We start from the raw sequence: 18,221 nt of genomic DNA on the forward strand, positions 1-18,221 counted from the left end.
GGGCATCTCGTCGATGATGTCACGAGTAGCAGATCCCACTGCCAGCTTTAATAGGCATATTTGGCGAGCATCTTCTATGGGCCCTGTGGCTCCCATGTACCGGTCAAAGTCTCTAATCCACTTGCTCCATCTAGGACTCATGTTGCTGGTGTCGGTGACGTCAAATGCCCCTGGCATCTGGGCCGCCAGCGTGTACGGCAGCCTACATGGGACTTGGTCTGCCACCTGGGGGCCTTGTCCTTGGCCCTGGCCTTGCGCGCCTTGTTCATTGTCCTGACTGGACATCTTGACCTCCGGGTCGTTCCTTTATCTTGGGCCGGTGTGGGGTTTCTTAGACCTAGGTCCCTTGTTGTCTTTGTCTTTTAGGACGTGGCGGCCTCTTTGGGCACAAGCACCACTCCCTGCAGGGCTTCCAGCCCTACACATGTCACTATTTCTGAGAGAAACGCCTCCACTCTCTCAGTCCCCAAAGACACAGATGGTGCTCGTGCCCAGAGAGGATGGCCGCCTCTCTGGGCACGAGCACCATCTGTGTCTTTGTGGACTTGTGGGGGTGGGGTCTTGCCCTGGTATGTCCCCCCTTTGGTGGTCCTACAGTTACCGTGTTGCTGGCTGCTCCCCCCTCTTCCGGGGTACATGCCTGCTAGCTGGAGTCCCCAGCTTCAACTTTCACCAATGCGGCTCGGGAATAGAATGTTCGGGTCAATGCAGGAGTTGCCGCTTTGATCAGGCCCTCTGAGGCAGGCCTCCAGCGTTCTATCTGCGCTCATGCAGCTCAGCATGCAGCTGAAGAGGCCTTCTTCGTTCGCCGTGTGGGCAACGGGCTGTAGTGCAGCCCTGCACACTCCCTCGCCTCACTTTCTGCTCCACGTGCACCCCACAGGAGGCCGCCCGCCTCGTTGCTAGTGTCGTGGCGTGGGTAGGCCTTGGTCACTGCGCGTGACACACATACAGAGAGACAGACACGGAGCGAGTATGCACACGCCTTCCCTTATTAATTCCTTACATGAACGAACTGATCCCTCCTCATTCCACCTGTCATATCCCGTTGCCCAACATCACTTTCCTTTCCCAATGACCCACCCCCCATAACTGTTGAGTGTTGGTCTAGTGGTTGTGTGCGAGAGAGCGTCATGATGCCTCTCTAATAAAAGGGGCTCTGCTGGCACGCAGAAGAGAGTGTAGCAGATCCCCAGGAAGCGCCAACTCGTGTCTGTGTGGACTTCTTTGTGGGGAGGTCGCAACCATGTGATCGTGGCCTGTGTGGGTTGGCTTGGCCTGGGTGCCCCCTGGCCAAGGCCGACATTTGCTGGGTGACCCCAGCAGTAAGGAACTGCCCGGTGATCCGGGCCAACTAGGGTGATCCCTGGTCCTGGCTCGCGGCGTGCTCGCTGGCGTTCTATCCCTGTCAGGAGTTCCCATCCCCTGTAGAGGCCCGCCCCGGTGACCGGGGGTGGGCCCCTAACATTGGCGACGAGGAGGTCTCGCCCGCCCAGAGGATTTCATCTTCTGCTGGGCAGAACGGGCAGAGAGAATGACCCACGCACACGGTCGCAGTCACGGCCCTGTAGTGGGAGGACGTGGCGTCGGCCACATGGCCCAGGGACCTGGCGCTGTACATCTGCACAGGTCGCCTGGTGCCCGCAGCGGGTCTTGAAGAGGAGGAGCAGTCCTGTGCGGCAGTGGGAGCCGCAAGCAGCAGTCCAGCTCCGGAAACCGGAGAAACTAAATTGAAGCGCGGTGTGGGCCACGTTGTGCCGCCATGCCCCCGGCACAAAGAAAAGGGGCAGGGCCTGAAGGCCCGGGCCCGCGACCCATCAGTGAATCCCGCCACGAGTGGGAACGTGGGCGTGATTCCCGCTGCGAAAAGTGAAAACAATAGAGTTGGACATTATGTGAAAAAAAAAAATTCTATTTTTGTTTAGATAGTGGATCTGAAGGCCGGTGAAGCGGGCCAAAAAGGGGTGTGGCCTACAAAACCTGGCCGTGGCGGTGAACAATAAGAGAAAAGTATAATCTCAACTCCACATCTGTGCCAGGCCCGGAGGTAGCAGCCCCACCCGGTGTGCTTGTGCGCCCTCAGGCAAGTCCATGCTATCTGGCACTGCCGAAGCCCATCACCAGAGAGTGCCAGTGGTGGCCCACACTGACAGGAACCCGTGAGCCCAGTCCAGTGAACACAAAGACAGGGCTGGATCCATCCCGGCATCCCTGCCACCATCCATCTCCCAAAAGGTAGAAGCCCCCCTAAGGAGTGCTTGAGCGCTTTTAAAAGACTTCCACGAAAGGGGGCAAGACATAGCAGGCCCGCCGACCGTGGACACACCTTGAGATTCAGCAGCAGGGGTCCCATCTCGCACCCCAGTAGCCATCATGACAGAGAGCGACAACGAAGGGGTATGACAAGGCCAGCTCGCGCCACTACATCATTTTGACGTGATGGGGTTGTTGGCCAGTTTGGGACCCCAGTGGACGGCCCTGGTGGAAACCCTGGAGCTGTATTTTGAGGCGGTCGAGACACCAGCCAGCATGGCGGGGACATCGGTGGAGAGTGAGTCGAAGGGGAGAAGGACCCCTAGAGTGGCTGCGGTCCAAGCGGTGGAAAACCCAAGGAGAACGCAGTATGATGCGGGAGAAGAGGAAGAGGAAGAAAATGTATTCTTCCTGTCATGCAGCAGTGCCACTGGCCAGTTCGATCCAGGAATCTTCTGAGTTGGACGAGCCCGCTGCCGAGCCCCGTGGTTTGCAGACTGGAACACACATGTTTGTTTGCACTGATAAAGGCACAGGTTTGTGAGTAGATAGTAGATGGTGCTCGGACTGGAATGCACCCAATGTTTAGAGTGATGATGTAGGAACACAGTGGATGCGCGGACTAGAATTCACCAAGTTAGACCCAGTAGAGGGTCGCTGTTTGCAGTGGGGGGGTGATTTTTCATTTGTTATAACAAAGGAGGGATGTTGAGTGTTGGTCTAGTGGTTGTGTGCTAGAGAGCGTCATGACTATGTCATGACGACTCTCTAATAAAAAGGGGCTCTGCTGGCACGCAGAAGGGAGTGCCGCGGAACCCCAGGGAGCGGCCACTCGTGTCTGTGTGGACTTCTTTGTGGGGAGGTCGCAACCACGTGATCGTGGCCTTTGTGGGTCGGCTTGTCCTGGGTGCCCCCTGGCCAAGGCCGACATTTGCTGGGTGTCCCCAGCAGAAAGGAACTGCCCGGTGATCCGGGCCAACTAGGTTGATCCCTGCTACTGGCTCGCGGTGTGCTCGCCGCCGTTCTATCCGTGTCAGGAGTTCCCAACCCCTGTAGAGGCCCGCCCCGGTGACCGGGGGTGGGCCCCTAACAATAACCGACATCAACTTGACCATGTGTTACATGTGACTATTTCTTTGAGAGGTATGATCTTGTGAGTTGATGCACTTCCTGTGAAGTTACTTTCTGTGATGGAGCGTCTGACTATGTCACTTCCGTTAACACCATGGAGTGGCATATATTGTTGTGATGTCATCGAATATGAAAATTAGTACTTGCTCGCAGCACTTTTGAAAACTTAAAACCTGAAAACAGCGACTAATGTATGCAAATGTTTTTAAAACAAAATGCATTTAATTCATCTAGTCTATGAGGTAGCTGCAATTCTAATATAATTAAGTATCAATTTCGGAGGGGTTTTGAGAAAATGCCCCAATTTCGGGGACTTTCGCCTGGCCTGGCACATAATGTCAGGTAATGCTTGGGAGAAAGGGGGCGTAGCCAGGGGGGATGTCTAAAAGAGAGCTCCACATGTAAATCAGAAAACATGCCAACACATCAGCAGAGTACAGATGCGTGTGTTGTGCCTTGCGTGCTACAGGTTGCCAGGCTGCAATCCAACACGCCAGTGGTTGCTGAAAACAGAACTACATCCCCCAGATTTCCTAAAACGCGTTTCCACCCAGCCCCGCCCATTTCACCGAGCGACAGCAACTTTGGCCAATCGAACAGCTTGCGGAGGAACCCCAAAAAAGAAAAGAAAGTTGCTCTTCCTGATGCAGTTGGAGTTGCAAGTTGGCATGTTCGCTTCTGGCATGGTGAGTGCATGCTCGTGTTTATCTGTGTGGGGCCGAGGTGCTTTCGGAGGGGTGTTTTGCAGTTCCGTGTACATGGCTTGTCCCATCTGGAGTCGTGACTGCATGCACTGAGGGCGAATTGAGGAGACCCTAGGAAGGGCGACAGACAGAGGGCTGTGTGTGTGTGTGTTGCGCAGGGCACGGGGACTGCATTGCACAAGTCGCGCCTGGGCATTCCAGAGACAGCTCGGCTAGTAAACATGCTGCGGCCGGGGGCTCTGCCGCAGAGCACCGCCGCCAGTGCACGACCGCCGCCGCAGTGGACACTGCATTGCAAGGCTCATGGGTGGCAGCGCTTCACAAACAGACGCTTCGGGGTTTGGGCTTGTGGAGGGAAGGGGACAAAGAAGAAGGAAGGACTTAGCCCCCAGTCAGCATTGTTTTGAGTTTAAGTGCGGAAGACAGCTCATCAAAAAACCCAACGTGAACATAGTTTCTAAATTAAACAGTTCATGTAATTCTGAACGGTTTGTATTTATTGAAAAAAAACGGTCAAAGGTGTCATTTTGAATAGACAAGGTTTACATAGTGAGCAATTGGTGAGCAGACTCGGTGCTTGGGTGAAATCCTTTTAAATGAGAAGCACTGGGAAAGCCCAACAGTTTTTGGCTTTTGTGTAAGGTGGGCATTTGCCAGGTACTGCCTTAATGGGGACTGCACAGGCAGACTGTGGGAGTACCTGGTCAAGACACATTTAAGAGTTCCAAAACGGTTGGTTTTTACCATTGCTCGTTTTTAGCAGTCATTCTATGCAAGAAAGAGATGCGAGGACACACATGTAGTGTTTAAAAATCAAGTTACTGAAGACACAATTAAGGCTTTTTTATTACACCAGGAGTGGCTTTACAGTTGCAATGAAGCCATTGCATGTTTGAGGCTGCTCGAAATTAACAGTAGCAGACCCATAACAGCCCTTACTTTGATTTTACTGTATGATAAAGCTAGCTCAAAGAGACCTCATGAGGGTGTGTTTTTTGGAGAGTAGTGGATGAAATGGCTATAGGGATTAACATAGCCATGCATAGTCATTGGGTGGCTAAAAAGCCACACAACACCAACAGGCTGTATGTTACTCCTCCTAGCTCTGCTATTTTGCGAACAGTTTAGGCATTTACATGGGGTGTGATAGCACCACCTAATAGCCAAAGCTGTAAAAGGGCAGATTTATTTTCCTATGGAATGAACTGTGTGTCTTCTGAGCTTGGTCGTAAGACTCATTTGGGATCCTGGACACCCTTAATCAGTGGTGGTATATCAACTCTGTTTGATCACCATTGACATCATAGATATACAAGGTGCTTGGCCCATCTAAGATTGGTGCTTGTGGTATCGGTTACCTGGACACATGTCGGACCATGTAGTACCTCTCTCCTCGCTGAGAAGTGGGGTACAGAAAGACAAAGTGAGCATATATGCTCCTGAAGTTTCTGGTTATTGCTGCAGCTCCTGGCTTCGGAGCTGGGGTTCCATTCCAGGGTATGAGATAACAGTCTACTTTATGTGCTAAAATACGCTGCATGTCCTACCTGGGAACCTAGTCGCTTCACTGTCAGTGGCACGTTTAGGCTTTCTGCTGCCCTAGGTCCAACTAAGTGCATGCTCCCCCCCCCTTAACTTTACCTTACCTCTGCCAGACTCTGCACCTTCACCAGATTCTGTCCCTTCAACAAACTCTGTTCGCCTTGGCCAAACTACGCCCCTTCACCCTCATTTTGTTCCCTATTTTGGCTCCGTAACATTATGAGGACGTTTTTCAGGTTCCGGGAATGAGAATGGTATTGCTTCCTCTCTGTTGTTTCAATCCCGTCATCTTGTATGTTATATTGGTTGAAAGAGTGTTTTCGTATCTCTGCTTCCCAAGGTTTGGAGAAGGCAGCGTGTTCTGCAGTTGAGTGCGCTAGAGGTAATTGTTGCACCTAATTGTCTATTTTCGTTTGGGTCTGAAAACTATCTTTTAGAGGAAGCGATTAAAAACTACTAACTAGACACAAGTGAAAGAAGGTTGGAACGAGGAATTTTGGTCTCGATGCTAATATCTGGTTTTTCTCACAAAGTGCCTGCTGTCACTCTATGAGAAGCACCTAGACTGGTCTTTAATAAAACTGCAATACAACATAGCTACATTTCTACCTCCTGGTCTTGTCAAATGGTAAAGCTTACATATGAAGTATAGGCACATATTATCAAAATGTTGAATTAAAAGAACTCTACCCCCTTCTCATGGTTACAGCTCTGGTGTTAGCAGGGTGCAAAATCGAAATAAGGCAAGTTACCAGTTTCAGCCGATGTAACTCCATTCCCTTGGGCTTGAACACCATTAAAATATGGCAAAATCCCAAATGAAGTTTGCAAACTCTGCCTGGGCATAAATGGCTCAACAAAGACATTTGGGGAAAGTTCTTGGAATCTTTGGCTGTGCATTCTCACGGTGGAGTAATGGATAAGGGCGACCCTGAACATTCATGTGTGGGAAGCAACAACATTCCTCGTAGCTACCCAATGCAGCACCTTTTATAACAAATTAAGTGGTACATACTGTTTACATCACTGCTGTTTGTGGAATTGTTCAAAATACCCAACACTCCACAAGTAAAATTGAGCAATGGATCGGACGTTCAAGCACAATATTACCTTTTGTGGGTGTGGTTTAGGCTGTGGGTCATGCCAGCTCGCGTTTAGGGTCATTTAAAATGTTTGTTAACTCTGTAGAGTTGATTGGACTGTACAAAACATTGGAGCATTTTGAGATTTGTGGGTATAGATAAAGATATTTTGCTGTCGTTGGAAGCACTGTTTCACAGTAAAAGCCCTACCTTGTATTTAAAATATAATTAATGTAAAGATTACTTATAAACATCAGTTATGCATTGTGCGACATCATTTGTAGTTGCTTCTCCTGGTAGTACTGAGCATGCAGCAGAATGTCCTCAAGATTCATGTTAAAACAAGAAAGGGTGCCATTTACCTGCTTGGCACTGAGCAGTTTCTGTAAAGATTGCTTGCTGTATGGATATCTTTGCAGGACACCTTCACAGCTGTGAAACAGTGTGTACCTTTTGCACACAGGTTTTGTTCTCACCCTTCTATGCCTTTTGTGAATCCTTTCACAGGTTTCTTGATGCACTTGTGCATTCATATTTACTCTTTGCCATTTTAACTTCTCTATGAATTATTTCATGCTTGCTCCTTTTGGGCGGCCACAGACCTCTGAAATGTGGGGCTGAGGAGGGAAATTGGTGCTTGCTTCTGAACATCATTTTAGTTTATTTTTTATTTTTGTATTTGTTTTGGAGCGCGGTATAAATAACCAAGACGGACTCAACTGTTTCCAAGCGCAGATGGTCAAGAAAGCTATATTCAAGGTGTCCAGAACAAATATTCTTGTGTCTCTGAGATGAATGACCTACTTGAACAAATGAGTTTTTAAAGCCTTTCTGAACTGGCCCAGTGACTGACGGGCTCTGATCTCCAGTGGGAGATGGTTCCAGAGCTTAGGTCCTAAAACTCTGAATCTCTCCAATCTCCTTTGGAGACAACTTTGGAACGTGGATCAGCCAGCAACAGTTTGTCACCTGAGCCAGTGCCCTGGGCGGATGATAATGGCACACCTTCGTACTGAGGTAGACTGGGGCAAGGCCATTGGGATATTTGTACATCAGGCACGCTACTCTAAACTTGATTCGATCCTCGACCACCAACCAGTGTAAGGATCTATAGAGAGAAGATGCATGGTCCCTTTTTCTGAGATGTCCTACCAGTCTAATCGCTGCATTCTGGGCCCTCTGGACTCTAGATATCTGCTTAGCTAGAATACCTACCATCAGATTGTTGCAATAATCCAGATGAATAGTTGTCATTGCCCCTACAACCACTGGATGATCTTCTAGAGGCAGAAAGGGCAGAAAGTTCCTAAGCATCCGTAAGGAATAATACACTGACTTCACCTAGGCCACCACCTGGGCTTCACTGCCCAGGTTCTCCTGTCAGACACAGGCCAGCTTTTACATTTGGCAAACTGAAGTTTCTCACTGAGAATATATGGGGAGGAAGATTGCTTCTCATCCCTAAATCTCCCCTTAGGGCCAAAAAGAAGAATCTCAGTCTTTGCTGCATTCAGTTGAAGCTGGTTACTCGCCATCCACTTGTCAATATCCACTGTGCAATGATTGATTCTCATAAATGCGTCCTAGGTGTTCTTCGTCTCAATATAAATTTGTGTATCATAGGCATATGAGTGAAAGCTCCACCCATGCTTCCTCAATATATTTAAGACTGGGCGCATGTACAGGTTAAATATCAACATGGATAATGGTGATCCCTGATGGACAACCGCCTCCGAGGTGAAGTCCCCAAACAGCACTTGTTGGACTCTGTCCATCAGATCTAAACCACATCGCCTCTTGTTCTGAAGCTTTTCCCAATCCTCACAGATGCTCCAACATAATGTGATGATCCACTGTGTCGAAAGCTGCTGATAGGTCCAACATCAACAATACCTTTTGATCCGCGGGTTCCAACAGATCATGTACTGCTAGCAGCACTGTCTCCGTCCCATGTTTGGGTCGGAAACCAGACTGGAGTTAATCCAACAGCCCCTCCTTATCTACAAATGCCTGAAATTGAGAGGATACAACCTTCTCCAAAATGTTAGCTGGCCGGATCAAGTCAGCCACTGGTCGATAGTTCTTCAACACGGCTGGGTCAACGGGGGTTTCACTATTACATTTTTAAGTGCATCCGGGACCCAACCCTCAGACAGGGACTTGTTCACAAATAGGGTCACAAATGGTGTAATGTTAGCAGCCAGCCGCCTAGCTGCACAAGCGGGCATCGCGAAAGCGAAGCCATTTGTCGGCTTGAGTTGGAGAATAAGGGAATGTATCAGTTCCCCAGTCACCTGCTCGAATCCACTTTCCTCCTGTACCCCCTTCCCCAGCATGAAGTTCTTCTTGTTATAATCTAATGACCCATCCTGGCCTCTCAGACTCTCAAGGCTCTTCTGTATAGCTATGATCTTCTCCTTAAAGAAGGTATTAAAGTATCTGCTTGTTCCTGCGACGGAGCAAGAGAAGCTGTAATACAGGCAGGACTACTAAATTTAGACACTACTGCGAATATTGCCCTTGCCTGATCAATTAATCTTAGTGACATCTGTGGGAACTCTGTGTTTGACTTAAATATAGGCATGTGTTCAATATTGTAAAATGATGCATCATTTTAACCTTTACTTTTCTGAAAAGGATACCCTTATTTCTGCAACGGTTTAAAAAATGCATTCCATTTATTTGAATATAAAAGTGATTGCTTAACACAGTTTATATGTGTAGCGATTCGAAAGAACTCCAAAGATAATGTGAAGTGACACCAATGAGGTTTTGGCTGTTTTTCATATTGAGAGCATTTTGGGAAGATAAGAATCATCAAAGAGCTTTATAGCCACACAAGTCTGAGAGAGTTGTATTCCCGAATCACTAAATCCCTAAAGCATGCTGGGTTTGCAACGCATGTGTTTCCTTTAAAAAAAAAAAAAAAAAAATGTTTAAACAAAACTGTAGCAATAAAACGTTTGTAAATATCAAGCATATATATATGTTTGGCCATCAAAGACTTTATCTGTCAGCGTGGAATAACTGCTCCTAGCTCAAAATTACTCGTGGTGTTGAGGATCAGTCAGAGAAACAAAATTTGCTTCATATTTAAAAAAATGACAACCAGTAAATTGAACATAAACCGCAATAAAATGCTGCTCCTCTGGCAAGCTGCTGCCGTCGGCCTGGGCTAGTCGCTTGTTGTAAATACGTCTATGTTCACTGTTAAATCTTGTGCCAAGTGAGTTGTTGTTCCTCAGTAGGAAATGGGATACCCTGCTTCTGTCCTTGGCACCTTTCAAAGCCTCAAGGGACCCTTCGCTTTCTTACTTGCACCCATCAGTCAATAGTACACATCAAGATAATACGTGTCCACTTACCAACTTTTGGTGGGTGGCACCCGCTATAGTCAGTTCCCTCCATCGCCAATTTCCTTGTTGACCAATAGGGGTCAATAGAGAGCACACATGCAAAACGAACATCTTTTCAGTTCACCTGCATTTTCATTTCTAGAGGTTGACTATTGTGGAAGATGCTGTTAGTAGATGGAGGCTGTTATGTGCGAATTAATGCAGCCAACGGTTCCTTTAGAAAGAGGACCCAATCTAACAGGATGAGGAGGAGCCAAAGAGGAGGAAGGCTGCAATGGAATAAATATTGTTTTGTGTGAAGATCTATCTCTGCATCCTCCTTTTATTTATTTTTTGCACCCCACATATATTGGCTTGCATGATCCCAGTGTTAATAACTGACGACAAGGCATGCTCTTGGTTTATCACAGCACTTTCCCCCCCCCCCTATTCACCACCTCCACTCCCCCCCCACCCCCCCAGACCCCAAGGTCATACTGGTGCGAGGTCCCTGGTGCATCTGCAGTTAACTCCTGTTCTGACAGGTTGTGTATAGTAGATTTTACGGTCTATGCATTCTCTCCCAATCCCACTGCAGTGACCATGTGCCAGGAGCTTAGGTAGCACAGTTTGGACCGCACGCACCATGTTGTATTGTTGAGCTGTAGGTGATTATTAAAAGCTTGTTTGGATTCAGCAGTTATGCTTCTTTGTGCACGTTATGTTTCATAGAGGTTAAGGGGCAGCTGGTCATTGAAGCTCTGCTTCATTAAGCTTCGAAACAAGTTGCAGAGCATCGTCACTACATACCTCCTGTTCTGAACAAAATGAGTGTCCTGTTCAATACAGTCCATCTCGAAATCGGTTGGGCAGTTTTGTCATGATCTGGTCTCGATCATTTGATCGCTGATTTGGTTTTCTGTAAAGACCGAGTACCTGGTTGTTTGTCTCCAGATGATGTCCAAGATATGAGTTGGATTCTTGAGGATTGACGGTCTCTGTATTGGTGTCAGCTGTGGAGGTGGGCTTGAATAATGTGTAGTCGGTGATGGTTTCTTCTTAAGTGTCTTCTCAGATAGTTTGTCCTTCCGGTCCTGAATGCAGTGGGGGACAAGGTTGTTCTTTTTGTACAGTGCCACCCATTTCGTATTCCACAACCTACGTCATGTTCTCCTCTTGTGTACTAAATGGGAGAGCTATACTCTAATCATCTTTGTGATTGTTTTATAAACGAAAGAAGCAAATCTCTCGCGGCGATATCAGAAACTTGCATTGTTTTGTGCTTGTCGCAAAGAAGTGTGTTTACTTGTCAATGATGTAGGGCCGTTTTTCTTGATGGTCCTCTTGTCAAAGAATTTGACATTGAAAACTTTAAGTGGGCCTTCGCTAAATCCAAATATCACAAAGGGATAAATGAAATGAAATACTCTCTCTCAAGCCTTTGATGAATGGAAAGTGTTTTGATTCTAATATTGCAGGGGGGAAAAATAACTAAAAAGGGACAAAGAGAAGGCTATTGGAGGTATGAGATCCCTCTCATCAATTGACCATTAAAACAAAATGTAAAACTAGATGTATACAAATTCTGTCCAAAGGTACAAAGCATCTGCCATAACGAAACAATGGTTCCTTGTATTTAATGCTTTAGGTAACAGACTCTCGTAGATTCCATTCCTCCATCTTATGAAGAATAAACAGCAGATCTCTGAAGCAAGTCATTAAGGAAACCAGGATTTTCATAAGGGACACATTGAACCGTGCAACATCTTCTGTAAATCCTTCCACCCAACCTAGAAGTAGCATCCAGCCTTTCCTTGCCCCTGACGGTATAAATCCCATGCTGAAACCACCATAGACCAGAAGGAAGTTAATCCCATATCGGAGTCCTCGTGGACAATTTATATCTGCAGCCTATAATATATAGATCATTCTGAGTTAGTGAATGAGGAATAATGGCACTTTGTATTGGTAAAATATAGCTTACAGTAGTCAATAGAAGACTTGGAGCGAATGATCCAAAAAAACAAAACAGTCTAGGGCCACCGGCCCTGATGGGATAACTAATCTTATTATGAATAAAGTACCTAAAAACTGGTCCCTCCATATTGGATAGATTATTTCATATAATGAAAACCACTGGATGCACACAATGTGGCTGGAAGTCCTCCATACTGATCCCGATATTCAAAAAGGGATCCAGGGACAACCAATCGAATCATTGCTTGCTTGCAATGGTGAATGCCAGCTCTAACCTCTTCTCCCAATTACTCCTACAAGAACTTAATGCCTGGATAAAAGAGAATAATCTCTTAAAAAATCAACAATCTGGATTCAGGAGGGTTATGTGCACTCTCTCCAACTTGGGTACCTTTTTATATCTCATTTGCTCCAATCTGATAAAGCACCCTTTATATTTGCTTTGTAGATTAAAAAGTGGCGTTCGACACATTAAAACGTTGATATTATGGATCAAACTAAAAAAGGGGAACCTGCACCTGGTGGTGTTGCATTTCCTAAAAGATTTATATTCCGACACAACGGTCCAATTGAGAATAAATCAAGAGGGGCAACTAAGTAACAGTATAAACGCCAATCAAGGATTGAAACAAGGTTGTCCTCTAGCCCCCATCTTGTACAATCTTTGTGGCGGACCTGGGAGATGCACTAGACGAGTCATAATTTTCCACCGCGAGTAGGGAGCCAGCATGTGTGGCTTGCCTACGCCGATGACACTATCCTATTAGCTAGGACCCAAAAAGGACTGCAGCGTAGTATCAACGGCCTACATAGCTACTCAGTGGATAATGGTCTCATCATCAATCGTAAAAAAAAAAAAAAAAAAATTATGATATGTCTGAACAAGAGAAACCAGAATAAGGTTGTTTGGAAGATTGAAGACAAGACCATAGAGGTGGTTTGCGCATATGTTTATTTGGGTATTAATATAATGGACACCCAGAAAACCTCAGAGGTGGGGGAAAAAACAGCCTTAAAGTGGAGAGAAGAATTCAACGTTGCCCGTAATTTTATTAAATATAAAGGTGGCTACTCGAAAACAACATGTTTTTAAGTGCATTATATGGACTAGAGGTTTTTAAGGTTAAAGAGACTAAATAGTTAAAACTTTCAGAAGGGAAACTTGGCGTAGATCACTAGCATTCTACATCTTTTGAAGCAATAAACTGGGGATAATATCTTTATGTACCCTTACCTACCTTTTAAAGTGGTATTTTATTTATGTTAAAATGCTATCTTAAGAAAACGGTCATGATTCCATGTTCGCAAACTTTACTGGACTACTGAATTTCCCTTTTTCTACTGATACCTTGAGGAAAATGGATAAAAGACAATGATTCCTTGTTTGAAGACATTGGATTTGTGTTAGAGCAAAACATCAATGTTACATTGTCGGATATAAATATTATGAAATTTAGCAAAGAGGGATAGAAACAATAACCTAGTATTATTGGGTATCCATCTAAATAGTCACTTGACAAAGCTTTCCTGTTAATGACCCATGTAGCTACAGAGAGAAATTGTACAGTGGAAAAGTGAGAAGATTCATAATGCCGCTACGATTGGTGCTTCTCCCTGCTATGTCTAGACTGGCAGCATGGACAAAGAAAGAAATCCTTTACCAGCAACGTCTGTCTGTTTTGTAACATGGAAGTGGAAACTTCGAGACATCTACTGCCTCGTTCTAGGACCTAGATGAACTGTACATAAAAGGATTTTACAATCAGTGTTTTAAACTTGAAAGTGTTAACTCTGATCAATCATGGGGACTTCTGTACTCTAATAGAACGATTTTACATTGTACCACATTTGGTTGGAAATCTTGGCATACACATTCGTCTTTTGTGGGTATTTAAAGCACCGATATATTTAAGAAGGTATAATTAAGTTGATGCTAAGCACTTTTTTATTGTTTATGAAATGTTTTATAAGATTATGAATTTTTAAAGGGATAATACTTGTTTATAATATCTGTAATAAAAGTAAAATGTTTTTGTGATAGTGTTTAATAGGTATTTATCCATGTAACTTTTTTAAAAAAAAGTAGAGCGGCTTTGCGTTTTTTGTGCTATGCCAGAAATCCAAATGTATCCTGATTTCAGTTTACACCATTATCTGTGAGCAAATTGCTTTGGTATTTCTTGTCTTCTGAAAATGTCTTTGAGTTTCTATATATGGTGGGTGTTGTTGTGTTCAGAACAAAGTACAGTTTTAATCATCTAGACAAATCTACAACGGGTCCTATGCATTCAAATCAGACTTTTTCCCCATGGTTTTCCTACTTTCTATGCCGTATTCAATGTTGCCGTTATCTGGCCACAAGTATGCTTCTTCCCTGATTCTTTAAGGTCATGCCGAGTTGTTCTACGAGTCTTCTCTATTCATGTAGGCCTTATGGTGGTCTAGCCTTCTCTCCTTGAACAGTACGGCCCCCCTGGAGTGTAATTCAGTGGACATCACTGTTGTGTTGTGGAGCTGGCCAGGGGACATCGCACCAGCTCCACCGTTGGATGCTATGGGACACCAGCATCAGGAGGCTCATGGCCCCAGTGATCGGCACAGCTGGCCGTGGTCCTTCCTAGGAACCTGCCCGGCAGGCTAAGCAGGGAACTTCATGGCACCGTGGCCTGCAGGCCCTGTGTCTTCAGGGCGGGCCTGCAGGCCACAATAAGAGACACGCACACCAGTTAGTTGGTCATGGTGCCTGCGGCCGTTCTCCCCGCACGTGCCTACAGGCTTCCTTTTAACTTGGGCCATGACGTAGTCATGGCACCTCTTAAAAGGGTAACACTGTACCAAGGTACACACACCCTTAAAGGGGAAATACATATCGGAGGTCCACTCCGTAACAATCACTCTGTATGCTTCCGGGGACAGGGATCATTTGTCTGGTCAATTTCATGTACTGTATTGCATTACTTTCTTGAGGATTTAATGTGTTGCCATGCTGCTCTGCCTTTCTATTTCACTGATGGTTTGCACACACATCTGTACTGGTGGCGACTATACATTCATCTCTCAGGATTGTATTGTTGGGTGCTTCTCTGTAGGGCAAGCGGGACATGCAGCCCACTTAGCTGTTATTACAACCTGGAATGTGCTGGATGTCATGGGCAGTATTCATGTAGCTTTGCCACTTGTCTGCCTAATTTAGGGGTACAGGACTTTGTGCTAGGTTTCAACGTGTGCACTATTTGCTTGGGATCAGTTTGGAGGTGGAACCTGTTACCCTACACATCTGGTAGAGTGCTATGAAACAAATGCACAAGTATGCATTTTATTTTGCAATCCTGAAGAAATTACATTCTGCATATAAAGGAGTTTTCAATGTTGGAGAAGATGGGCTCTTGGTTGCTCTTGTGTGGCCCTGAGGCTATAAGAACCTGCATCAACTGTTATTATCAAGCCTTGGATCTAAGGGTTTCCACACATTATATTTAGTATGTGTTTTCATTTGTGGAAACTCTGTCTATATTCTGCGTCACTTTTAAAGGGTGCATGAACAGGCTCAACTTCTCAGAAAATACTGGTACAAATTTTACATATTCATCCGATCCCGGAAAGGACTTCTTCATAAGTCTGAGCTAGAGCATCAACTATGGCTGTGAGTAAGTTGTGTTTTTGGTTTAATGCCATCTGTCGAGAATGAGTAGCCCAAGTATTCTACTGACTCCTCCTTGAATGTGCATTTTTCTCTTCTGGCACATGTTGCCGACTGGGGATTTTTTGGGGCACAGTTTCTAATAGTGTTGCTGTCAAGACCTTCTACATCAGGGGTGTCCAACTCAAAGCCTTGAGGGCCGCAAACCTGACGTGCTTTCAGGAAATCCCTTAACAATATTCATGAGATTTACCTGTATACATTTAGAATCATTGTATGCAAATTCATCATGAAAAGTGATGAGGGCTATCCTAAAATCTTACATGTTTGCGCCCCTCGAGGCCTGGAGTTGTTCAACCGTGCTTTACATCATGGCATCTTCCTGAAGTATGCAGCATGTTGCACTACACGTAGCAAAGAAACCATCGTGCTTTGGAGCACAGATGCAGCAGATGACCGTCCGAAAGGCATACAGGTTTATTGGAAGGCACAGGTTTTGTATTCTTTGTAGCGCTTCATCTTATGATGGGTGTCTTCCATGTCTAATTTTGAGAATGCGTGTGCTCTCTTATTATCAGTATTAGCACAGTAATGTTCAAAGTGTAGTCGTCACTAATTTTCTCCCGTGGAAGTCGTCTTAGACCACACACATTTTTGTCGGCTCGTTCTTCTGTAGTGCCAGTGGGCTCAACCATTCTCAAGCCTCAATGGCCTTCTCATGTTGCATTTTCTGTAGTCAGTCTTTCAGTGCCTGTCTTGCTGTGGCAGGCACAGAGTGGGGTTCTATGGTTTACTGAAACCTTTCAGAGGTGTAGTTTAATGTTAAGAACTTAGTTCATCCGGGGGTGCTGTTGAGCAGCCCGGGAAATGGCTGCCTAGCTGCGGAGCTCCGTGGAGAGTGGACCCAAATCTGGCCACATCGGCGGACTACGCTGTTCCCATCGCCCGAAATCAAGCTAGACTACTGCCTAGACCACATTGCCTGCCCCGATCGAATCCCGGTTGGAATCGGGCTATGGGAGACCCGTTGTCCCTTATCTAAGTTTGGGGCCTGCTCGCGCGGGCGGACCCCGGCGCTGCCGGTGGCCTGGTTGTGGTCCGCTTCTGTGGGAGCCCGCGCCGCTCATCATCGGTGCGCTTGGATTGTGCCTGCCTGCCCCTGATGCCCTAACACTCGATCCTTGCGAGCGGCGGGGGTTGTGTTTATTCCCCCCCCCTCAGGTGCCACAGCGTCCTCGCCAAATGGCCGCGCTGCCCCGGGGGCCGGGGCTCCATCTGCCTGATACCTGTGACCGCCCCTCCTCTCGTCTGCAGCGCTGCGGTCGGCCTGGCGGTGCTGCCTGTGAGGCAGCTTGCGGCTCCTGGTGGCGGTCCCGCCGCATTCGCGAGCCGGGGCTGCACTGAGGACCCGTGTATTGGACGCTTATGCCCACAAGATCCGGCAGCATACCCCGCCGACTGCGGACCGTGCTCGCGGGGCAGGTGAGGAGTTGGGGGAAGGGGGGTCTTGGTCTCTCCCACAATTGACATTTAAGCAGACACCTCCCTGCATCAACCGCCCACTGCTTGGACTGGGCGGCAGACCCTGGCACACCTGACACCTGGGCCCCAACAACAACTCCGGCTTGACTGTGCCTGCAAGCCCGTGGGCCCCACCGTGATCACCCTTTCCTCCTCAGGACTGCCTGTAAACACATACCATCTTGGCCACTACCCATCCGCCTGGTGGGTACCATACTGCTCCCTCGGCCAACGGTTCTGCTGTATCCGACCCCAGGATCCCCCGACTACCGAAGCCCGACTGTGGCTACAGGGCTGTGGACTTCATTCACGTTTTCAGTCATCTGCCAAGGGGCCCACAACAACATCACCTTTCCAACACCACAGTGCTGGTTCGACAAGCGCCTCACGTCTCCTATTGCGCCCAACATCGCCCTGGCCGCTTGATAACGCAACCCTTTATTGCCCTGACATTCCCAACGACGGAGGGCTGCATGAACAACTGACCCCATTGAGTCCTCATTGCAGCCTCACCATCACTTAACCCCGAATGCAACTGATGGGCCACTGCCTACTCCGGCTTCTTCCATTGGGCACTGAAACTTGGTGCTACGCTCTCGCTCTGAACGCTGCCCCGGGTTTGATCTGCTTGGGCTCCCGCAACCACACTTGCAATGCCTAAGAGATCCAGAGGGGCCAATAAGGTGGCTGCCATGGACAAATTAGCGAAAGCTACCCCGCGAGTGAACTCGGAACCCCCAACATCCACCCGGGAGGACCCTGAACCTGAGCCTCGCTCCAGTGCAATGACCCCCGACCTCACCGAGATGATGGAATCTATGGCAAAGAATCTTGCTTCTTTCCATGAGAAACTGGACGATATCAACGCCAATGTTGCATCTCTCAAATCGCGGGTTGAATAGGCTGGGACTAGAATCACTGAGGCGGAAAAAATCGATTTAGGGCAAATGGACGGGCTGCACATTTTGCAAGACACTCTGGCCACCCTGACCCGGGATATGAAAACTGTGATGGCGAAGTGTGATGACCTCGAGTC

At 47.1% G+C, this 18,221-nt stretch overlaps 1 protein-coding gene across 1 annotated transcript in view; it reads left to right on the forward strand.

Annotated features, from left to right (window-relative positions):
* Positions 1-3,980: 3,980 nt before the first annotated feature.
* The window catches only part of MYORG (myogenesis regulating glycosidase), a 148,314-nt gene continuing 134,073 nt past the window's right edge, over positions 3,981-18,221 (forward strand). The window contains exon 1 of the mRNA XM_069626837.1: positions 3,981-4,070. The gene's annotated coding sequence lies outside the window, so the exon portion shown is untranslated. The remainder of the gene's footprint in view (positions 4,071-18,221) is intronic.

Source organism: Ambystoma mexicanum, chromosome 6p (genome assembly GCF_040938575.1).
Source record: "Ambystoma mexicanum isolate Mex_15411 chromosome 6p, UKY_AmexF1_1, whole genome shotgun sequence".
Taxonomy (NCBI): domain Eukaryota; kingdom Metazoa; phylum Chordata; class Amphibia; order Caudata; family Ambystomatidae; genus Ambystoma; species Ambystoma mexicanum.